Source organism: Harpegnathos saltator, unplaced genomic scaffold, assembly GCF_003227715.2.
Source record: "Harpegnathos saltator strain DR-91 unplaced genomic scaffold, Hsal_v8.6 scaffold639, whole genome shotgun sequence".
Taxonomy (NCBI): domain Eukaryota; kingdom Metazoa; phylum Arthropoda; class Insecta; order Hymenoptera; family Formicidae; genus Harpegnathos; species Harpegnathos saltator.
This window is the reverse complement of record NW_020230470.1, coordinates 747449-772363: the sequence shown is the minus strand read 5'-3', so window position 1 is coordinate 772363 and position 24915 is coordinate 747449. Positions and strand designations below refer to the sequence as shown.

The following is a 24915-nucleotide window of genomic DNA, read 5'->3' as shown; positions in this document are numbered from 1 at the left end:
CTGTCACCACGAAACATTGTGGAATCGATGAACCTGACTGTCAGCAGCCGCACTGTGCGTCGCAGACTTAGAGAATCTGGACTAAAAAGCGTGTTCACGTCAAAGCGACCCTTCATCAATAAAATAAATAAGAAGAAGCGATTCGAGTTTGCCAAGAAGTATGCAAAAATGCCTTTAGACTTTTGAAAAAAAGTATTATAGTCTGATGAGAGCAAGTTTGAGTTATTCTTACAAAAACGGCGGTCTAGAGTGTGGCGAAAATCTAGTGAGACTCTCAAAGAAGTTAATATTCAGAAGACTATAAAGCATGAAAGTAATATCATGTTATGGGGGAGTGCTTTGCATGGTATCGGTAATTTGGCTCGAATTGAAGGTATTATGACAGCAGAAGAATATATCGATATATTGTATGCGAGCATTTGGAAGAATCTCTTTTGAAATTGGGTTTAGAAAATTTATCTTTCAACAAGATAATGACCCAAAGCATAAGGCGAAGAAAACCACTGCTTTTTCCAAATCTAATAAAATAAAACTGCTCGAGTGGCGACCACAATCACCAGATTTAAACCATTGAAAATATGTAGGCTTATTTAGACGGGAATGTGAATAAAATAAACGTAACTGACAAAAGATCGTACTATGCAGCACTCCAGAAAGCCTGGGAGGAAAGTTGATCCTGAATACTTGAAGAAATTAGTCGAGAGTATGACTCGCCGATTGGAAGCAGTACTAAAAGCTAAAGGTGGCCACACTAAGTATTAAGTATCATTGGAATTAACTTTATTTGTTTATTGACTATTACTTCTAAAAGTGTATGATTTATTTTGTCCAAGGCAAAATGTAACAATATTGAATAATAAACGTTTTACAAAAAAATTGAGCACAATTTTTACTATTTCATATTTTCTTTATTTAAATACCTTGAAGTGCTTTCATTTTCCTGTATCTAATAACACAAAAAAAAAGTGGTCAGTGCCTAAAACCGGACAAGTATATTCTTATGTATTTTGATCCGCTGAATCCGAATCCGAGATCAGAATTGGACAATTGCTAGCTTTATTGTCCCTAACCTCAAAAAACTGACCATAACTTCACTTAACAAAATTAAGCTGTATATGGTTGAATTCAGCTTAAAAAATGCTACAATTCTTGTCATTGCAAAAATTTTCAATTTGCAAAAATAAAGATAGTGGGAGGTGAATATGTTAAAAAATATAACATTTTTAAGAAATCCAACTACACAGTTGTAAGGAGCGTCAAAAACCATACAACTTTTATCTGAAATACTTTTTTGTATCTTTTTTATAGTTTTAGAAATATACTCTCTGAAAACCAGGTATACCGATATACCTTGTAAGGATGATTTTAACCCCTAAATATGAAATTGGGCACGTATAAAAAAATACGTGTCTCTTATTTTTAGCTACTCCACAACATATAATATATATTATATTTTGTGGAGTAGCACTTTTTTTTTGTGGGGCTGTGTAATTTATTTGCTTCTTAAAAGAATAGTTACACCAACAAATTCAATTTATTGAAAGGTGTATGCTTTTGTCCAATACTGTATATATATATATATATATACACAATGACTATGTAGAGGCTCTTTTAATTGATAACTCGAAAATTTGCGTACTTATTTGCAAAATGATAAAGGACTATTTTCTTCAGAATGATCTAATCTACAATTATATAACTATTTTTCAAATAAGTACGCAAATCTTCAAGTTATCAATTAAAGGAGCTTCTAGATATGGTTATTTTCAATAATTTTCAATTATTAATTTAATTACACTATTACGATTTCCGCAAGATAGTACATGACTTTTCTTCTTTCAGTTTGACCTGATTAATCTTCACAATTTTTCGTTTCCAAAACATCCCAGACACTCTGTATATTGCATTATGCACTTATATATACTAAATATACATTTTTTGTTGCCTTTGCGCGTTGCAGAAAAATCGATGACTTTCGAAATGCAGATTTGAAACAGAGAAAAGGGTGTTGTCTCGGGAAGCAACGGAAATAACAAAAAACTGAAGAAGTCGGTCACTCGAACGAACGCGTAGCAATTTCGCGACGTAAGAACTTAATTGCGACAAGCGAATTTTACACAAACCCATAAGTAGATGAATTAAAACGTTCTAGTTCTTTGTTCGAACGAGTTTGCTCTTAATTACCCGCGAGCGCAAGAACATATTAGAATATGTATTGAGAAAAATATATCTACTGCTATATATGCTAAAAAAAAAAAATAAAAGAAATAAGGAAAATGAGGTATTCCTTTCACGGAGAGTCTCGATGTTACACGTGGTGGTGTCTCGCACCATCGCAGTGCGTGAGAGGAGAGAGCAAGCAAGCTGTGATACGTCAGGCGTAGAACAAGGGTGATATGGCCGCGGCAAAAGGAAGGTACGATGAATCTCATCGCTGATGCCGATTCGTCTGCGCGTCCGTCGCGTGGGGTTTACACGTGTACCCCACGGAACGGTTGCTTTGTGTCCTTTATTTGTTTATCCCCGTCTCCCCCCCCCCCGGCTGGTCGCATAAGCTATTTCTTGTGGATGCGTTTCGTGTTTGTTCTGCCGTTGATGCGTTGATCCCCACCACCGCGGGCTTCCGCGGGATGTCCCGGTCTCGCGATGCTGCGCTTCATCTTCAACCGTCCGAATAGACAAAACGGAAGATATAAATTTAATATCTTCACTCCGGTTTGTTGAAATTTTTTCGACTTTTCGGTCGCATTGTATCGCCTCCTCGATGCGAGCGCGTCAAACGTGGTATCGACTTACAAGTTTACGCTTCTCTCGTGTATAGCTATAAATTATGTATTAGACGTGACGCATTAAATTAGCATGTAATTAACACTTTGAAAATATAACACGACGAAAGCCTTACCTCGATTCTCGAAGATTATATACGAGGGCATTCACATTTGTCACAAAGTTTCAGGTTTCATTTTAGAATTAATTTTCTCCTCGAGCGTGTGTGAAATGTTACTTCCTGTCGGACCTGCCAGCCCGGGGTTTGAAGTAATCGCGCAGATGTAACAGTGTCGCGTTGGCATGAAAATTGAATAATGGCTTACCTCGCATTTTCAATTTCGCAAATTAATTCAATCTCGCAGGTATTCAAGTATCTCGCGTTGTTCAAGGGGATGAAGCGACGGCGAGCCGCGGAGGAACGGTTTAACTTGGTGAATGCGACTGGATAAGCGTCAAATTCTCGATCGAGCGAGAAGAGGAGTGAGAAGGAGTTCGGAAGAGCCGACGAGTTCGCGAAGTTTACGAAATTTCATAAAGACGAGATGTTAACTTTCCCGCGAGGTTTTTACAGGCGAGGTTTTTCAGTGGCACGTCACGTAATACGTATTTCGCCGGGAGAGCCTTTCGACGGCGGTTTACGACTAACGAACGATTCTTCGCTATAGAAAGGAAAGTGTCTCGTCAGCGTCAGTCTGAAAAGAAGACGAGGAAAAGCTTGCCAGGGCGGCTCGACTGCTGGGAAAATTACGCTGCGGGATCCCGCGTGCAGGAGAAGGAGACCGACTGCTGTAATTTGTTTTCGGTCTTCTTCGGCTATTCTCTCTCCTCTCTCTCTCTCTCTCTCTCTCTCTCTCTCTCTCTCTCTCTCTCTCTCTCTCTATTTTTTTCCTCCTCTTGCATGTACTTTCAGCGTGGCGACCAACAGGGAGGAGAACGAACCCCCCGGACTGGATGAATCCTCAAGGAGTCGTCCATTGATTAATATTTCCCGTGACTGGAATTACGTTTAATTTTCGAATGTACGCATCGTATCTCCGATAATTAAAGCTGCAGCCTCGGAACCCGCGCGAGAGAGCAGAAGCAAGGACAACGGGAGGGCAAGAAAGAGAGGAGTGCGCTTGTGTCTCGCTGACGGGGAAGCTTTATTAGCCGAGGCCTTTGTGTATTAAAATATCATACAATAATGAACGTACTGTTGCGCGCGCGCGCGCGCGCGACTCGCCGCGGCTCTTAGCTCGCTCAACACTCTTCAAGTTTTACTCGCGCATAACTCAACATTGTTAACGCGCCAGTTTCGAAGCTTTATTTTTCATAGTCGCGGCGGAGCGCTTTACACGCGGCCGAGAAATTTAGAGTCTCAAGAGGTTCGGTGTCTGTGTAAGCCGGGCTCTTATTAACTCCCAGCGACTTTCCCAGCGGTAAACGGCCAACATGATTACGCTTCATTAAAAAGCTGCCCAGATAATACGAGACTATAATTTTTCCCGCGATGATTATGTCTCGCATAAAGTACGGCGCGTATATCCGCCGGTGGCGCTCGCTCGCGCGCGCGGCGTATAAATCAGCAGCCGCCCACGCGGGTTTCACCCTTTTTCACCCCCACTGGCGAACGGCGAACGCCATGCGACGATATTCGTGGGATTACGGGTGGCTCCCGGTCACGCTAAAGACCGCGCGAATAAAATGTCTTCGGAAGTCGTGTGCCTTAATGAATTACTTTCAGCTTCCGGCACACGGCGGCGGCACGGGGAGGGGGGGGCGTCGCTTCATGGATAAAAGAGAAAGAACCAACGGCTCTTTCTCGCAGTACCTCGCGGCTCCGAGGCTCCATCGCGCTCCTTGGACTCCTTGAAAATTAGTTTGAGCATCGGCAAAAGCGGCACATGGCCGGAGAGGAGAGAGTAGTTAACCGGAGGTGAACCAACGCGAACTAAACTTGCACATAATGACGGCAGATTGAAAAAGTTTCTCCGCTCGGCGCGCCGGGTATTTTCTTTCTCGCCAGCGGCGAGTCGCAGCTTATCCGGCTTAAAAGGAAGTGGGATACGCGCGATTATGGTCTCTATTATTGAAAGAAACGAGCCAGAGAGACGGAGGCTCTCGAGCGTGTGCGGCGTGCGCGCGTACCAGCTCGTAAGCTGCGCGCGAGGCTCATGCCGTGTCCGGCAGATTACGGAAAAGAAATTACGAACGACGATTCATGGCGCGTGTGTGCACGCAATACGCGTGTGTATGAGCGACGTGTAGAAATATAATTCGCAGCGGTCGGCACACGCGGTGTCTCGCGAACGTCGACCGTCTTTTCTAGTTTTTTTAATCGGCGACGATTTTTTAATATAAATCTCTTCTTAGAGGAAAATCTTGTAAGGATTCATTAATTTTCCGAGAGCTTCCGACACCCACCATGATATAAATATCCGAATTACTAGATCTTAAATAAATTCATTCGGAAATAGATTCTAACGATTGGACCTTCAATCACATATTTGATAAGCAGTAAAATAAGCGTTTGAAAGTAACTGACAGTCGAAATTTCACGATTTCTTTTAATTTGAGGCTTAATTCACTGAAAGCTCTCAATTTACCGCAAATACCCAATCAAAAGGGTTATATTGTATATAATATTCTAAGATACATCATTATATATAAATTATTTATTATTATATATTATCCACATATGAAATTTTCCGCAAATAGCCCATCGACAAATATTATATATAATTATACATTATATATGCCTATTGAAGAAAACGCAGTTAAAAAGAAGAAATTTATTTAATTACATATTTATATCCTACAAGGATGAGCAACTTACTTTGACTGTATTTTCGTACAACAACATTTTTTCCAGTGCGGACATGTGTAATTATATGTGTGCTTAGATACGTCCATACGAAGATAAAATTTTCATATGTAATTTCACGTATAATTATTTTTTATCGGATACGAGCGCCCTGCCGTTCCTCCGAATCCATTTCGTAATTAAATATATTCGGAAAGGCGCTGGATGATTACGCGGCACTCTGTATATTGTCATCAGCAGTGACGATTAACCGCGAATGCAGCGAGCGGCGGTAGCCACGAGTACGGTAATTGCTACTCGTTTACCAGGCTTATCTCTGTGCTTAGCGCAAGGCCGGTGATACGAACAATTCATTTCTACGCAAATGAAAGTAAGGTATTAGAGCCGTATTTCTCGGGGAGTATGTACTATGGAGTCTGCATGCTAATTCGACCTTGTCGCCCGGTGAATTTAGAATCGCGCGAACGTGCGGCGATATACGTTATAACAGATTCGGCGATTAGACCCGCCGGCGGCCGCACGCGACCTCACTAGCGGTATTCATTTAATTCAACTTTCTTACGGAAGTGGAGAATACGAACGCGAGCTAGAGAATAAACGAGCCGAACGAAGCCGGGCAGTAATTAATACGGCGAGACTTAATTTTCTAACTTGACGTAATGTTTTAACATTTGTGTGTGAAATTAGTTGGTGTTTTAAGCTGCCTGATCGACTGCACGTCGCACGTGACGTGTAGAGAAAAGAAAGACTTTAAGAAGAACTTCTGGATAATGACAGCTCACACAAACTTAATATTATAGGTGCTGCGTAAAATTTTGCTAAGAAAAATATTAAGTGCAATATGTAGATTGTATGTATAAATGCATACGATTTTATGCGCGAGGAAAATCTCGGTCTCTTTAGACACCATCCGAATGAGTTCTCGATTTCTGTCAGCGGATGAACAACATTTTTCCGAAACAGGTCCGACCCAGGTCAAAGTGTTGACAAGTTTGCAGATACACCTACGCATTTCATATTCAGCACGCGGCTCACAAACAATCAACATTCATCTTCCCGCGCGATCGTGTCTTCTCCAGCACGTATGAATATTACATTCACCCCGCGTTAACGACTAATGAAGCGCGGTCCAGCCGAGGTGGGGCGAGACGAGACGAGGCGAGGAGGCGAGAAGTTAATTACAGGCTCTCTTCTTACACGCGTCGTCATTTTTCACGCACGCGGATTCATCGGGCGACGCTGCGAGAACAAATGGTAGAAGGAGCGAAAGAAAGAGCGAGACGAGAGTCGGGCGCGAAAGGGTAGGTGGGAAAGGACGAGACGGTGGCGGCAAAGATAAAGCCCTTCGGCGTAGTTGTACTCGATGGCCGAGCGCGCTCGTGAGAGGAGAGATGAAGAGAGCTCTTCTTGGCCGTTCCTCCCCTGAAAATCACCTTTAGGAGCCAATCGAGCCATTCAGGCTAAACCTGCGGGACCGCCGCGATTACGGATTTATTTATCGGCTCTATGGTCCCTTGCTCTGCCCCGTCACTTCTCTCCGGCGAGTTCTCCGTCGATCTCGCGGTGCAGGAAGGGGGAGAGAGAGAGAGAGAGAGAGAGAGAAAGAGACAGAGAGAGAAGCTCCCTCCGCGCGACATATTATCCTTCACCTACGGCCGGCCTTACGACGCCTTTCTTTCGATCCGCGTCGCTCTTCGAGTCACGGGCAATTTGTCAATTCACGGAGACTGGTTGCTAACCTGAATCAATGTTGCCTTCCCGCCGGAAAGTTCGCTCGCACTCGACAGCCCGGAAAGCCCGACGCGCGCAGTGGCGAGCGCGCGCGCGGTTCTGCAGGAAATGATTCCCCGCGAAAATATCGCGGTATTCCTCCGAGGACCCGCTGGAGCTGGAGCTGAAATATTATCGGCGTTATTAGTTATCGTCGGCGAAAAAAAAGAAGAGGGGGGAAGGGGAGGGGAAAAAAATTATACACGATCGGGCCATTTAGCTGCATGTGCCACTCGATAATGGAATTAATATTAATGGCCTTTGGAACAGATGTACATTACGCCGGCACGGCGATATCCGGCGCGCGCATTATTGGCAACAATATCGCAATATATAAAACGCTGGCCGATAATAATGCTGCATGAATACGGCATGCGTATTTCGTTAAACGCGCGCGCGAGAGCGAGAGCGAGGCTGGCGAATCAAGCGGCTGTGTTCCCGTTCCGATTTAACGGCGACATCGCGCGCGCGCGCGCGCGCGCGAGCCTCATGAATGTTTAGCGAACGACTTCGTCGTGTGTTGGTGGCGTCGGTGCCGACGTATCGGTGCGTACACGCGCGTTTCCGACGTGATTGCAACAATGTTCGACAAGGTCGAGTGCGTTCACCTTACTGAATTCAACAGGGCTCGCGGGCGCACGCTCGCAACCGCACACACACACACACACACACACGCAGGCGGACAAGCGCGGGTGTGCATGAGAATTCCGTCTGACTGCGGCAAGTAGTTACCATAGTTATCGGGTCGTCCTACATGCGGCACGAAGCTTAGTTTCAGGCCGTTCGTGCGACTCTCTCGTCTCGAGATAGTTCGCGTCGAAAAGTACCGCCTGCGCTTTTATCCGACAGATTTCCGCCGCCTTCGTGTTGTATAAGGAACGACGCAACGTTGCGCGGCGTTATGAGACGAGAATAATATCCGTTCTTAGACTCGCGGCCTGATTTACTCGCGACGGCTTCGCGGAAATCCACTCGACGTCGGACACGGTCAACGTTGGATCTGCTGACGATTGACGATTTCGCGATTGCGTTCAACCCGTCATTTCTCAACGCAGCGGTCGCCGCACAACGGGTTTCTCCCTTCTGAAGAAAGGAAGAGGAAAACCGCGTTGCGAGGGCAGTCTTCCTCAGCGTCCGTTGGAGATCTTAAATGCGTTGTTATACACGTTTGAGTAATTCCGAGCAAGAAATTACAAATCAGTCATTTTTGTCCAACTGGCGGTTTTACGCGAAGAAAAATGTCATTCTGCTGCTGAGGCAAGCGATTACTCCGTTCATTCTTCTTCTTTCAAGCAATGGCTATCTTCAAGAAGGAATATTTCCTTGATAATAGCCTTAAAATATACCCTTGAAATATACCCTTAAATATAGTCTTAAAATATAGTCTTAAAATATACGCATCGTAAATTTGAGGAAAGCTCACGCTATCGTGTACTCAAAAGAAGAAAATTTATTCTTCTCTTGAAAATGTTACGAAAATTAAACTGTATGCAGGAAAGAAGGCAAACCGGATTTGATTTTGTTTTAATATTCTTGAGACGGGCACTAAACGTGCTGAGCTTCAGAATGTATTTTGAATAAATTTGCTGCTTACGACGAACTTTTGTGATAAGCTTGCGTATACATAGACCACTCGAACATTGTAGTGTTAATCGAGTGCAACGCGCATCGAATGATTAATAATCGCCGGCCGGCCTCCTAACGGCTTCTTCTTTTTCTCCCTGTGCAACTTCTCCCCCATCGTTGCAGTTCGTCCGCGCTGCGTTTGCGAAATCTCCTGAAAACACGGGGCTCCGAGGTAGCGGTTTTTTCATCACTTAAAAAATTTTCCTATTCGCGAGCTTCATAATTATCCGTCGTAAATATCCCAGCGTACATTTGGCTGAATGCCTCGCTTTGAGGATTCTGCGAGTTTGCATGAAAATCGAGTTTCTCGCATGGAAAGCTGCACGGGAGATGTAATCGAAAGAGGAAAAAATCTCGCACACCGACATGTGCGTAACATTACCGGTGCGTGCATATCGACCGTATAAAAGTCGATTCGGAGCGCGGCGACGGCGGCGGCGGCGGCGACGTATGAATTGCGAATAAGTAAGCCGAAACGACAAATAACTTTTCAGCAGAATTTCAGCAGGGCGTCGCGAAAATCCGATACCTCGTCGAAATGTGTCTGCGGTGCGCTTCTAAATGCATGCGCGAGCGACGTTAGGTGAAACGACGAAAACGAAAAAGAGGGGAAACGTATTTCGCGCAAAACGACGGCGACGGCTCGACGATGTCCGCTTCGGCGTGTCCGAGGGATATCCGCCATTTCCTTATATTAGTTCAACTGTCCGTAAAACCGAGATCATATCATGCGAAAGTTAGCGTGCGCGAACGAGCGAATAGCGGACGAGCCGAGTACGCGAACTTTCGCTTCGTTACGATTCGGAAAATGCGTAACGAATTCGAACAGCACATTCGCGATTCGCGTTCAGGCCGATTCGCCCACCAGGCGATTTATCAAGGAAAGTTCGTGCGCAACGCGAACGCGATTACGCCGCACATTCGTTGTTCACTGTGCCCGCCCGCGAATCTGCGCGCGCGCTTCTGTTATCATTGCATGGTAAACCTCCCTTGCGGATGGGGATTGAAGTTCGTCAGATGTTGCATTCCGTTCAGTTATTCCAAATTATTCGGGTTGTCTCGCTTGACGATGGGGGGGATCCAAGTTGTCCGCGAATGCTCCGCGAAAATGGAGAGACACGCCGCCTGGAATATTTTCTATTGAGATTAATCAACAGATCGCTTTCTCTCTATCGCGTGTGACTTTGGCACGGCGATTCGCACGTCTCCCGCTTGCCGTTCTACATTTACAGCGGAAAAGAAAACGCGAGAATGAGTACGTAAATTGAAACGTTACTTACTTGTCCGTGAACGTCGCCGATATATCACGGGAGGGGGCGAAAGAGAGACGGAGAAGGACGTTAACAGGAGTCACTCCTGTATGAGTTTTATTAATAGGATTTTTTTCTCTTTGAGGAAAACGAGACGTTACTTTAGGAAAATCGCAATTCCACGGCGATCCATTTTTATGCAGCGCAGCGCGCGCGTGTGTTAAACTGGCGAATTTACGAGAACAAATGGCATTCGCGTGATTTTACGAGGCGCACATAAATGTAATACGATGCGCGCGCGCGCGCGCGGTCTCTCTCTCTCTCTCTCTCTCCTTCTGCCGCACGAGAGAGAGAGAGAGAGAGAGAGATGCATGCGCTGCTCCCGCGGCTGATTTCGAAGCGTCTGCCGTGCCGCGACGCGAAACATTCGAAATTCATTTACGTTAGTTAGCGCATTTCAGCCGGCTGCGTTTTTCACGGCGCGAATCGAGGCCGCGTGCTTTTCCGCCCGGCGGCGGCGAGTCGACGGTACGCTCTCGCATAATGCGACCAATTTAAACGGGTTCCCGGGGCGGACTGAGCGTGCCGGGCGAATGTTAATGTTGGCTCGCGCGACTACTGTCGCTTTCGCGTCTTCGCCGGAGCGGCGCGCGCTCGTATAACGTTAATCTCTTCGCTCGGTCGCGTCGCGTCGCGTCGCAATGACAGTCGTAAATCTTTCGCCGGGAATTCACTATTGCGCCATTCGGCCGGCTTAATTAGCGCCGTTACCAGCCAAGAATAACAATAGCGGAAGACACCGGGAAAAACTCCCGGTCGGAACTTTCTTAATTATGCCAGTGTGCGTAGGGCCGCCGGATAAACTCCCTCCCCCCCCCCTCCGTTCCTCCACTACATCCAACCTACACACCTTAGTCCCCCCCTCCCCGCTTCCACCTCCGTTCGGCCGTTTTTCCTTGTCCCGTCGATACCACCGCCGACGACGTCTCTGTTCTATTTCTCTCGCCTCACTTCAGCGACGGAAAAGAGAGCGAGAGAGAGAGCGAGAGAGAGAGAGAGAGGGAGAGAGAGAGACAGAAAGACTCCACCTTTACGTGACGTGCACGCTGAATGTCTGACATTCGTCGCTCGATATGTACCCTTAGGTTCCGTTCGCATCTCCCTCGCACGCAGCAGAACCCTCGGTCCGAGACGCGCCTGTCTTCTCCTCCTTTGAATCGCTATCTCGTGCGCGTCCCTCGGCGGCTTGCTCTTCATCGCGCGATTCGCCGGCGCCGGTCGCTTCACCGGCGTGCGTGGAGAGGACTTCGGCCGGCATGGAAATCGAATCAATACCGCTGTGTTTCGCGGCTTGCAGCGTGAAATTGGGTCGTATTTTATTTCGCGCCGTCAAGACGCGCGCGGCGACGACGACGACGACGACGACGACGACGACGACGACGACGGTGCCACCCTCGGGCGCCCCGAAGGACGAGGGTGCACACGCCCTGATTTATTGATCGCCGATACGCCGATCGCGTCCTCTCGCCCCTCTCGCGTTTCCTCCCGCCTCCTAGCTCCTGCGCTATTTTTTTTCGCTCCTCCCCCGAGCGCTCGCGGCTGATCCGCGGTCGAGCGCTCCGCCACATCGCGCGTATCGCGATCACGTTCGAGAAGGTATCGCGACGGCGATTGATGCGAATCTGTATTCGGGAGTGACGCGGAAGATGAAGTTCGAGCGCGTCGCGTTCGAACGGGTGTATCGATTTTTCGCTCTTCCGACTCCTGGACTCGTTGAACATGCGTTATCACGAGAGAGCGCGATATCAATATCGCCGCGTGGTGGTTTAACGAGTTTAGCGTTTTTACGCTTCACACGCGATAAGCGCGGAGAATCCTTGCGGGCAGGAAGTGAATTTTTAGCTACATCGCGCTTTCGGAAACCTAGCTGGCCGTGTTGCCGTGTTCAGCGCGACGTGAAATTTGAAGTGACTCGGCTTGTTCTCCTGCATCTTTCTGTCGCTCGACATTAACACGGAAGTACAAGGGCGGCACGACAGATGTAGTTTACTGGATATCGATTGTGGCCGCGATATTTTCCAGTGAGTCGTGAAGAATGCGAACTTTGGCCATGCGATGCACGAAGCAAACGAAACACCTGTCAGCATGCGAAATGTGAAGGGATTACAGTTACGAAAGCGTTGAAAAACACAACGGCCGAGGAAATGACAAGAAAAGGAAAAGAAAAAAAAATAAAGAAGACAGGAAGAACGACGTCGTAAGAATTATAATTGCGATGGAGAAACTCGCAGAGCTCTCTCGCATCGCTGACGTCTGTCTTGGCGGTGTCTATAACCCAACTTGTGCGAACACGCGAATAGATCGAGACTTAGACAAGCCGGTGGAACTACATGAAAATGATGTCGTTGCTTTGTCGGCCACACAACTACGAGCATAAATCGATAAAGCTGTGGAATATCTCTGAAGCGGTTTTCATCGTATAAGTATGAACATACATTGCGAATGTTCTCGATGCCTCATAACTTTGTCATATTTATCTTCGGAAATATATATGTATACATATATTCAGAGGTAAATTTTATTTTATGTATATATATATATATATAATTTTAATTATTAATTAATTTTAATAATTTTATAATTATATATATAATAATTTGATTATATATATAATAAAAAAAATATATATATATTTCCAATTTGATATACATAGAATGTATTTTTCTCTCTCCCATTTCCCTCTTTCTCGTTTTTTCTCTCTTTCCCTTCTTTTATCTCTTTCTTTCTCCCTCTCTCTCTCTTTCTCTTTCTCTCTGAACTCTACCGACCCCGACTCACAGAATAGATTCTGCATTAAAAAATCAGTGAAGAGTTCTTAATTACTTCATGTTCTGAGATGCCTTGAAAATTTCGGACATGTATAGCTGCTGTAATCTCAATTAAAAAGAAATATGTTTTACTTATTAAATAGTATTTTATAATTAAATACCTAGATACGTACTGTCATATATAAAAATTGTCTAATTATTTCTGTTACAACAGCAAACTCATCACGAACGGTAAAAATATTTTAACATCATAATGAATGACTTTTTAATTAATACCCAGTAATTACTAAAATTGACGATTGAAAATTGAAAATTAATATTTGATAATAATTAATTTGATCTCAAAAGCCAAGTTTTGGCAGATATATGTTTTTAAGACTTTTAATTATTTTTCAATATAAAATTTACCCCACGAATTTGTCAGTAGAGATCAGATACAAACTGTATATTAAATTGCGGCATTAATTCCTCATGAATGTTCCCATATTGTCGCGTAAATAACTGCCGATTCATCTTTAACACGTTAAATGAGAGAGAAAAAGCAGTTGATGGCCGCGTTCGGTAGAACAAAGTGATCATAGAGCGCTTAGTGATTATTGTCTGTGATTGGAGCATTCTTTTAAATTCTTCATAGACCCAGAAGTATTTACCAATCAGGAGCGAGAGTCACTAAGCGCTCACTGATCACTTTGTTCTGCTGAACGCAGCCAATGTCACTAAAATTATAATTATTTGCGGAACCAACTCTATTTTCTTGTCGTCCTGACCAAAAATTAATGCTTACGATATATATATATATGCAGTTCCTATCGTTAATACTACAGTACCATCCACTATAAAAACTGCCAGATCTCCTGATTTTTTCACGAATATCAAATATGTCTTTCGCGGTGGACAAGTGTCACCGGTGACTGGCATTCTGACGTTGCTACGTCGTATCAATTCACATACTTGACCAATCACGTGTCACGAATTAAATATATATACGAATTAAATTTATATACATGTATGTGTGTTCAATATCAAATCCGGGATCGACAAGGACAGCACGAATGTCGTGCTGCGTGGACTGCGTTTACCTATTCCGTAAGTGTTTTGTTATTCCAACCCTAGTTCAGGAAGCTACTTTGAAATAATCATACGGTGGTAGGCACAACGCGTTGATCGGACGGTTCACCGTCCGCTGTCGCTCCGGTTTATGCTCACGTGAGATTTCGCATCCGCTTAGAATCATGATTATCAGATATGTCGTGAGCGAACCGCGCGAGACAGCCTCCCGTCGTCGCTTTCGGTGCCTACAGCCGGCCTCGAGAGCCTCGCGCTGGAGTGAAAGAGAACAGCGGATGCTGCGAGGTACACTTTGCGAAGAATGCACTTCGGGATCGATGTATCTTCCCCTAAATCGCGCCGGGCGGCGGGACCTCCTCGGGCAAAATGAGGGCTGCGCCGCTGTTTGCACGTGCACTTTCGCGTGCAAGTGTTTCGCGGTGCGCCGGGCGCGTAATATTCAAACAAAGAAGAACGTGAGTGCACTTCCCCTCCTCCTCCTCCTCTTCGTACCACCCCCCCCCTTCCGTGTCTGTGCCTATTACGTTACGTCAAACCCGACGCATCCATCATACAGTCGACGGCACTCAGACGTTCCCGGACGTGCGCGACACTCTTGTGCGCGTGTTATGTGTACGACGCGGCAACCTACGCGTACACGCACGCATACGCACGCGCATACACACAATGTGACGAGACACACCGCGGAAGGTATACAACGGCACGCGCGCTCCAGGATACATCCCGGCTCGTCCCCGGGGATGGCCGCGGCATCAGCCGCGACACTGACGTGACCTCCAGGGTGACGCGTCGCCTTGACACTTTCAGAAATATGCGCGGCAAGATATCTTTCTCTTCTCGGGGATTTCGCCCGCGTTGTTGAGCGAAACGATATTTGTTCCCCCTTTTCACGGTCGTAAAACAAAAACATATATACATATATATATATATATATATTTATATAAAAATAATATATAAATATTATTTATGTATTATATTATATAATATATATATATATATATATTTTTTTAGCGACAGGTTCAAAATTCAGAGTTCAAAGTTCAATATACTCATATCTATCGCTAGACACAATAGTCGTCATATAATCACAGATAGGTCATTCCGAACAAAAGAGTCCTTTACCATTTTGCAGGTAAATATGCAAATTTTCAAGTTATCGATTAAAAGAGCCTCTCCAGATGTGGTCATTCTCAATCATTAATAACTTAATAACTATTGCGATTTTTGCAAAATGCTACATGACTTTTCTTCTCATCTTCATCAGTTTGATCTGATTAATCATCATAATTTTTCGTTCCCAAAAGATTGCGGACACCCTGTATACACGTATGTGTATATATTATATACATTATAATCCGCTTTCATAGAAATGGCGCGCCCCAATGCGAGATCCGATTAGATTCTATCTGATCTCTGCGCTGTTCATTTCTAATTTGCGCGATTAAGTCGCGCTGATCATGACGCTGATTTCGCCTGTGTGATATGCAATCGACAAATTTATATCTCTGCAAGAGAGCGTAGCGAAAGTGGTAGCACGTTTCAGATTTTATTGCCGGAGGTTGCGAATTTGTCCATTTCGCGTGATCAATGATACGCACAATTGCATGTGCATTATTTACAGAATATTGTTTATAATTATCTCGTGTGAACAGTTGCATTCGCAGAGGAAGGATCGCCCGCGCGCGCGAGTTTATAAAAATTACAAAGGGAGCGCAGACTCAACGGAATGGGCGTAAAAAATAGTTGGACATTTTGTATAGCTGCTTGTCGGCTCCACCAACGCTTAGAGACACATGTGCTTGCATTAATCACCGCGCGCTTCTCCGACGATAACAGATCACGCGGGCTAATTTTTTGTCGCAATTAACACCCACATGTGACAACGCCGGGCGGCGCGCGAGACAGACATGCCTTCGTCCGCGATTAGCGAGGGATGCGCTCGCGTTGTATTATTTTCACAGCGAGCGAGTATTCTCATCCCTTTGAAAAATGAATTACGGGCCCGCGCCGCGACCGCGGCAAGACGGCGGCGGTCCGGTAATTTTAATTTGAGGCCCGCGAAAGGCCGTGGCTCTGTCGCGCCGCGTAATTTAGGACACGCGGCAGCGAAAGAGCAGCTATGACGGGAGGGAGGGAAGGGTGGGAGACCAAGGAGACCGGCGGATTATACGGCGGGTGACGCACGGCGTCGCTAAAGATATTTTAATTGTCGGAAATTTACTATCGCCCCACGGGAGCGATGCGTGACGAGGCTTTGATCTCTGCGACGACACTGAAGCTCCCTCGATGAGTGTTCTCATTGAACCTTGAGACTTACGATTTTTTCGGCCCGAGAGTCTTAAAGCTCGATTGAACGCCGACAAACAGTAGAAATCTCGCGAATTGGAAAGCAAAGTTTACGAACTGCTTTCGATCGATTGCTCTCGCGCGAAAGCCATCCTTACGTTGCGGGATTATCACGCAGTCGAGTCATCCGATTTGGTAAAATTCGAGATGACGTTCCTGGTTAAACTTCATTCGGTTAAATTGGCAAAACTGACGTTTCCTTCGCTCGGTTAATCACCGTGATATCGTGAAATTGCTCGATTTCGTGACACTTCAGAGATTTAAACACTCGTTTTCCAACGATTACGCGCTTCTTCCATCCGATGACCATGCCAATTTCGTTACTTGCGTCTAGAAAAATAACACGCACGCGCGCGCGCGCATTGCACTCGCAAGCGCGTTCGATAGTTTAGCCGGAGCGAGAACCAAGCATTATCGGCGACGCCGCTGCTCATTAATTTGTCCCCGACGCCCGCTAAAACGTCGACTTGTTGCTTTTTCTGCTTGACACGCAGCAACGACGCAGTGACAAATAATCGTTTTTACGCCGCGAATGAGGCATGTCGTCGCTTTCCGAAGCGTGACTCGTCGTTACCAGCGACCGCCTCGAAGCGACCGACCTTCGAAGCTCTTCGATTAAAAGTAAACGAGCAGCGCTCGTCCGTATTTCGACCATCTCCACGAAAGACGGCAGACAAATTCGGTCTGGTGCTTCTACCCGCGCCCTCTTTAATCTCGCCGTTCCGCCACGCAAAATAAATAACGGCGAGCGTAAACGTTAAACAGAACGTTGCAAAGCACTCGGTAGAGCGCTTTGCAACAAGTACCTGCGACAAACGTCATAATAACTAACGCGGCGTGCTCGAGCGAATATAATAATTGCCAAATATCGCCAAAAGCGTCCTGCATTCACGCGTCATATTCGACTTTTGCGTTACATCTCACGTAAGAATATTCGTCGCTGCTTTATTCGTGTGTTTTCGGCCTGCGTTGTGTTTTCAAGCCGCGATTGTGATATTCCTTTCGCATCTGGTCATTATTTGCTGAAGCCGGGGCTCGGAAACAACGTGAAGACAACGTTACGGTAATGCTCACCGAGACGAGAGCGTTTTCCACGTCTCGGTGGTAAAACCGCGACGTAGGTAGCGCGGTAGGACGTTGTTTCGTCTGGCATGAATTTCCGTTTCCGGCTCCTCCGCGAAACAGAGCGAAACAATTCCTGTGATTTAACCCGCGGGCTAATTACCGATGTGAACGCTGGAGAAGAGAAAAGAGAGAGAGAGAGAGAGAGAGAGAGTGAGTGAGTGAGTGAGCGAGTGAGAGAGAGAGGGGGCAGAGAGAGAGAGAGAGGATGACGAGAGCTGAAGAGAAGGAGAGAGAAGGAGTGCGGGATCCTCTTACCGCGCCGGCCATTGCTCGTTTTCTTTGGCAAAATTATGGAGCAACAAGCGAGGAACGACCCTTTGTTGCTCGTTGTACGTCCGACGTGCGGCGATGAGGGGGGTGTGGATGAGAGCGAGCACGTAAGGCTCGTCGAAACTTGGCGAACACTTCGCCGCAAGAGGAGACTTCCTCTTCCACTGACTGAATATTGGTCCAGGGACCAACGGGATGAGGGATTGCCGGTGAATGAGCTGGCGGAAATAGGAGCTTTGCGAGAAGTCGGAGCTCTCTTCGCGCGAAGTTAGTTTCGGACGAAGCGTCGTTGCACTTTATACCGTACGGGACGAGAAGGCCGCCGTTGTAATAATTGAAGAGTTCGCCGCCAAGAGAGAAGGACTCGGTGTCGGTTTAATAGTCCGCTCACAATCGCGCGTTTCTACTTGATCGCGCTCTTGCGATCGCGCGAATGTCGGATTTGCTGCGCGAAAAGAACGTTGCAGCGAGCATCGCGTTAAAATACCGTACTTCCTCTCGTGATACTTTTTGCAGAGCTGAACTATACCGATATACAAAAAATGACGAGAGAACAACGTATAATATTTTTGAGCAAATTTATCGTAAGGTTTACTACGTATTTAGTTCGTAAGAACCATTCGCGTGGAGGAGCTTCAGGCAATATTTTTCTTCGTGTACTAAATGATAAAAATTCACAGCCATTTGTTTCCTGGCATGAAATTGCGCGCGCGCGCGCGCGCGCGCGGGGAGAGGGGGAGTAGTGTAATATTAATATTAACTTAATAATCCTGGATATAGGATCGTGTTTGACGTGAAACGGTCGGCTAGCTAATTAGCGTATCGCGCACATTGTAAAGTCTGACAACCGTACCGGCACATGTGCGTTCCGCTGCCGAGGGATTATTATCCTCCCGTTTCAATTATCACGTCCAAACTCGTGCGACGACTCTTATACTTGTCCGACTGCCTTTCATTTGGATCCCGTGATTGAATATCGCGCGCGCGCGAGAGAGAGAGAAAGAGAGAGAGAGAGCTCCACCTAATACCATTCTCGCTGGCCCTTCCTCTCCTCGCAAGTGCGTTTAAACCTGCGAAATATCCTGTGCGACAAACACAAGAAGAACACGGTAATATCTAAAGTTGCGGTATGCGATTTATTGCGTCTGGTATAATCCGGTAAAGCCGCGTTTTCCCGGATTGCCAAACTAAGCGAAGAATCCAGGATTTAAATCTCGTCTGAGAGCCGTTTCCGCGTGTTGGACCGCGTTCCGATGCGGTTGTGCACGCGCGCGCGCGCATGCGCTTTTGTACTCTCCGTTGTGCTAAAACTTGCTTCTACCTTTGCTTCGTGTCCGAGCGCTGGTTCTACGCGTGTGCGAATTGCGGCGCGCGCGTGCGACTCGCTGAGAGAGAGAGAGAGAGAGAGAGAGAGAGAGAGAGACCGGCGTAAGACTCTTGAAAACTTGGCTTAATATTGCCTGAGTGACGAGGGATTAGAGATAGCTCCGAGGTGGTGCGCGACCGGGGATGGGGGCGAAGTCGGAAACTTGCATCGAGTCGGAGTTGTGTACTCACAGCGGATTGCTTACCGCGTCTGAAATGTTGCACGCAGACTGACGCGAGACTGTTCTTACACTATAATTCGCCCCCCCCCCTCTCCTCGCCCACATCGCGATTTGGTTATTGCCTCGCGCTGTACAGCTATACGCGCGACTGCAAACGAACATTCCGATAGTCTAAGATCTCCCAAATAGCCTCGCACAGTCCCTCGCGTCTCTGTGAGCCTCGCCGAGAGATTTCGCCTGTCCGGAACAGTCGGGCGCGTTTCGGACGTTGCATTTGACGCGCGTGACGTTCAATGATCGCTTACCGGCTGGTTTATAGACAACTCGAACCGTTCTCTTCTTTAGAACACTCTGTTATGAACAATCTGTTATTTCAGATTAATAGAATCGTCTTTCACGTAGTTAATGGCTAATTATTATCAGCGGTGCGTGATTAATCGAGTCTTTCAGGATGAAACACAGATAGAAAAGGTTTTAGATTTTAATCACCTGACCTGAAATTTTCGAGTCAAGCGAATAAGTGAAAAATAAGCTGTTAACTGATTTAATAAAAAATGGGATATTCAGGTTGAATGAAAAATTTAGATTTTCATAAACGATCTGAGATGTGGGAAAGTGTAATAAAAAATTTGATATCGAAAAATTCGAAGAAAGGTGACTTTCCTCGTTTCTCTCCCGAGTAGAAAAATTAATAGGGCTCTGATAAGAGCCTGATTACTTTTCCCTAACATTAATCGGGCCTTAGTAGGGATAGAAAGACAAGAGCCATACAAGATGTATAACAAATGGTTTAACGTTAATGGCTCCTTATAAGACAATATTAATAGGGTCTTATGAGGAAATATTTTTATTATTGCCTGAGTAAAAATATTCATTCTTTTCATTCCAGAAAATTTAGACTGTAATTTCTTTATTTCTTTATAACCTTGTTAATATATAACAAGAATTTTTTATTTAAAAATATAATTTAAAAATGTATACTTTACAATAAAATATAGCATTCTTTACATATGAAAATCCTGCTACTGTTTACGTTAAAGTTTGCTACATTTCAAAACGGAGGCAATCACTAAAAAAATCATTAGAAGAAACTAATGAATATGGCAACTAATAAAACTAATAAAATTTATTTTTAATCGCAGTGTAATTAGAAATAAAAGAATAATTCTAAAAAAAAATCTTTAAAAAACCAAATAGAACGTACCTAATAAAACAGTACTAAATTATGACAATTTCATTACACGCTTCAGATCTTATCAATTTTTTATAATAAAATTTGATTTTGTATATCTAAAGCATCCTTTCTTAAAAGATCCTTCTAAGGCCCTTCTCAGTTTTCTCTATCAAAGCCTTATTTATTAGATCTAAGGCATCTAAAAGATCCTTCTAAGGTCTTTATCAGTTTTCCCTATCAAAGCCTTATATTTATTAAATTTAAGGCATCCCTAATAAATCCTTCTAAGACCCTCATCAGTTTTCCTCATCAAAGGCTAATTTGCTAAAACTTAAGGTATCCCAGGATCCATATCGAGGCCTGATGTAGTAATAACGAGACATCCCTTTTTAGGGCATCCTATGCCTCTTCAGCCTTATCGGGGCCTCATGAAAATTATGCCTCATGAAAATAGCTCTAACAATTTTTCGCTCGGGCTGTTTCAGACAAAAAACCGCTTCGACTTCCGGTTCCATTGATTATTTGCTACGGTTTACAAACGGTTCTTCGTAAGGCGCGTCTCTCTAAATCGCGATACGGTCGAACGTAAACGTACTAATTAGAGATCAAGCACTGTGTCCTCGCGTCGATGTCACGTCGCGCTCCTCCCGGGGCCGTTGTGCGTTAACATTTTCCAGTGGTTAACGCCGGCCGCGGTGCGTCCCGCCGACGAATGCCGAAATGAAGCGTCAGGAATTGCGTGTCGGGCCTGCGACACACCTCGCGACTTTGTGCGGAACGATTTCCCGTGGCCGACGCGGTATAGATCCGCGGGCGATAGCGCGCCGCGCCGCGCGCCGAGCGATCGATCGCCGAGAGCGGCGCGGTCGTAAACTGCGAACTTAGTGTCAACGTAACCCAGAGCTCCGTTGCGAGGAGGCACCTGTCAGGACTACCGGTATATATTAACGCCGGCGGGGGTGGCGGCGGCGGCGGCGGCGGCAGCGACGGTGGCGGATGGCTCGGGGGTGGCTTTTGAAGTCGCATAGTTTCCTGCACCGGCACGCAGACGTTGCGTGTCCAGAAGACGCCACGTCGCCGACGATCGTACAGCTCGACGGTGGTTACATCGTGTCCGTGTGGACGCCAGATGTGTGCGTGTTCACGTAACTATGCCCGGTTATCGTCACGTGCGGCATTATGGGAATAGTTTGCAAATTAAGATCGCGTATGCGGGGCTACGTAGCGACGATCGCCGGATACTTCCGATGCTCTCGAATTTTAGGTGTGACGCCGAGCGCGCGCGCTCTCGGCCGCGCATAGCTTGTTTAATGCGAGACGCGATCTGCGAGATACGTCGGAGTCACGTTGCGCGCGGACAGTGGCGCGTAGCTTCGATATAGAATTCAGAGGAAAACGATGAAACTGCCAGGAACGACAGCGAGTATACCTCCAGCGCCAATTTTCTTTCAGCTCCCTCCGCTTATCTCTTCTTTATTTGAGCTCGCCTGAGCTTTTCTGAAGCTCGGAAGCGTGTGCTGAGTTTGCTTGGTTGATTTTTCACTCGCGGAAAGGGGGGAGAATGAAGCAAAGGACGTATTTACGGTTCACCGAGGACACCTATCTTTAGTTACGTTTCTAAGGACTACAGATAGTCCACTGTAAACAAACGGAAATGAAAGGGCTCTTGCAGTTACGGCACACTTCGTCGTGTGTACTGTGCTGTCTAGAGGAGACTCCGAAAGCGAAAAGCAGATTAAGGAGCTTGAGCGCGATTATTCCTTCATCCATGAAATTCATCTTGCTTCTGAACGCACTCGATTCCCGCCCTTAAAGACTTGTAACACGGGAGAATTTAATATCAAAGAACGATTGGCGATTTTCAAACTCGATTCAAAGCCGAAAAGTTAGCGCCCCAGCGAGGCCGGTGTAAACATTCTTTTAATGTTAACGCAATGTGTATGTAGAATTCGCGAAGATATATCTATGATAGTAATTGTTGTTGCAGCTAACAATTATTAATATGAAAATAATTTCTACCTTTAAACACAATCGCTATATTCGATATATTTGTTAACAATTGTGTCAGATATAACCGACCTCTGATTTTTCTAACATAATTATATTTTCTGTCTTGTCATGAGACGTATTGGGAGTACAAATTAGTTCGGTCCGTTTTTTTTTCTGTTAAAAGATGTATTTATTTCAAAACAAAATGAATGAACAGATCAATTAAAGTATTTTCCATCGCTGGCTACTACTTTCTCGGGCAATTTTCGAGTTCCATCTCGAAAAAATGACTCGTTTTTTGAGGCGATCCAAGTTTGGAGCCAATTTTCGATATCTGCGAAAGAAGTGAACCGGTGACCTGCCTGAAATCGTGCTGCATCCTTCGGAACAACCAGTAATCAGAAGGAGCAATGTTCGGAGAATACGGCGAGTGCGGTCAAACATCCCATTTGAGCGTTTCCAAATATTTTTTTACGACTTTTGCAACATGAGGCCGAGCGTTGTTGATGAAGAACGCCTTTCAACGTCTCTCGGTTTCAGTTCACAAGGCACCCAATTTCCTTATTTTTGAATAATTCCCATGTCTCTCAATCGTACGGAAACGGCTTGCGGAGTCACTCCCAATGATCCTGCAAGCTCCTCTTGCGTTTGACTCTGATCCTCTTCGAGTAATGTCTCCAATTCTTTGTCCTCGAATTTTTTTGGCTGTCCAGAGCGAGGCTTGTCTTCGACGCTGAAATCTCCATCCTTGAAACGTCGAAACCATTCCCTACATGATTTATCAGTTGGAGCAGCGTCACCATAAACTTCAACAAGCACTCGATGGGCTTCAGCTGCACTTTTCTTCCGATTAAAGCAGAAAATTAAAACCTCCCGCAGATGCTGCTTGGTTAACACAAAATTCGACATTTTCAACACTGTAAAAAGCAAGGTTTTTGTACGAAGCTCAAAGCGATATAAACTGAATATTATTGGCAGATGTCTAACCTCTCTGAAACCGCCAAAATCGGCAGTCGCTATGAACCATTCATAACAGCCGGAGCCATCTTTTGAAAACGGACCGAACTAATTTGTACACCCAATATATATTGTTCAAGTATTAATGAAACATTAACGAGACATGAATAAGACACGTTCGACGAACTTTATGCTACACAAACATCTGTAAATTAATCGAAGTAAATAAGAAGTTACTCAACGTTGTGATACGTTTCGCAGACGAATTGCATTTTCAACGTCCCCGACGAAAGAAAAAAGAAACATTTCCTCGACCAGTGATAAACGTCGACTATCGATGAAACGTCGTGCGACGAAAAATCACTCAGAAAGACCACTTCCCACCGCCTCCGTCTCCGCTGCCATGCCGGGAACGAGCACCTGTCGGCCCGCATGCGGCCTGCAACTACTCAGAAGCCAAAGCGCGGCTGACCGCAGCAACGTTTATACTACTGACGCTCGCGGCGGGCGGCGGTCGTATACATCGTCGTCATCGTTGCGGCGGCCAAGTAGTGCAGAGCCGAACGTGATCCGCCCGGACGATTGGTCGTCACTCCGCTATCTCCCGGGAGACCGAGCCAGCCATTCGGTGGATAATTGCACGGAGAACGTCGTCTCGAGATAGTTTGTGCGCGCGATTGAAAGGGGAAACGCATTATCGACGATGCTCGGCTCAGGACGATGCCCGGAAAAATCGTCGCGAACGCGAGATGGAAACGGAAACTGCATATTCTACTTCTACTTCTACTCGAACAGACGAGCGGGTTTCGGGCTGCGTGCAACGCACGGGTACGATATCGTCTTCTTTCCTCTCTCTCTCTCTCTCTCTCTTTCCCGCGCTCTTTCGCCCGCTCGTTCTTCCTCATGAGGACGGAAGGTCGCCATTTTCGAAAATTGATCCACGTGCCCGGTAAACTGTATTCAACGAGTGTAGCGCGTTCATCGAGTCGACCCGACGCGAATGGCTGCCGCGCGCGAGGCCGGCGCATCTCGCAAAGTGCATTCTACAAGGACGGCGGTCTCGCGAAGCCGAAGTAGGTGCTACATGTTCTCGTGGGCGAATGCGCGTACATCATTCGGAAACGGCTCTCTCTCTCTCTCTCTCTCTCTCTCTCTTCCGTGCGCGCGCCCAACAGCACTCGAACGCCGGCCGAACTGGATTGTGCGCCGCTCCTTCTATCTCCGCGCTCGGAAGCTCATCCCACGGTTATGGGACAACATGTATAATGCGCTATCTGCTGAACCGGAGGGCCCCGGACTGTGTGAGCGCGCTTATGAAATTTAACGCCGCGCTCGCCTGCCGCCCGCTCGCAAATGGCACGGCGCCGGTTAGGATTATCGCGCGAGACACATG

At 46.0% G+C, this 24915-nt stretch overlaps 1 protein-coding gene and 1 long non-coding RNA gene across 5 annotated transcripts in view; one reads left to right on the top strand and one right to left on the bottom strand.

Annotated features, from left to right (window-relative positions):
* The window catches only part of LOC105182554 (kinesin-like protein CG14535), a 344856-nt gene that overhangs the window by 131526 nt on the left and 188415 nt on the right, over window positions 1-24915 (top strand). The gene's annotated exons all lie outside the window — the stretch shown is intronic.
* LOC105182550 (uncharacterized) lies at window positions 5576-10935 on the bottom strand. Its single transcript, XR_003113830.1, has 5 exons — window positions 10661-10935; window positions 10249-10324; window positions 8937-10093; window positions 7312-7466; window positions 5576-5928 (listed from the first exon to the last, which is right to left on the bottom strand). It is a non-coding gene; the product is annotated as an uncharacterized LOC105182550 (long non-coding RNA).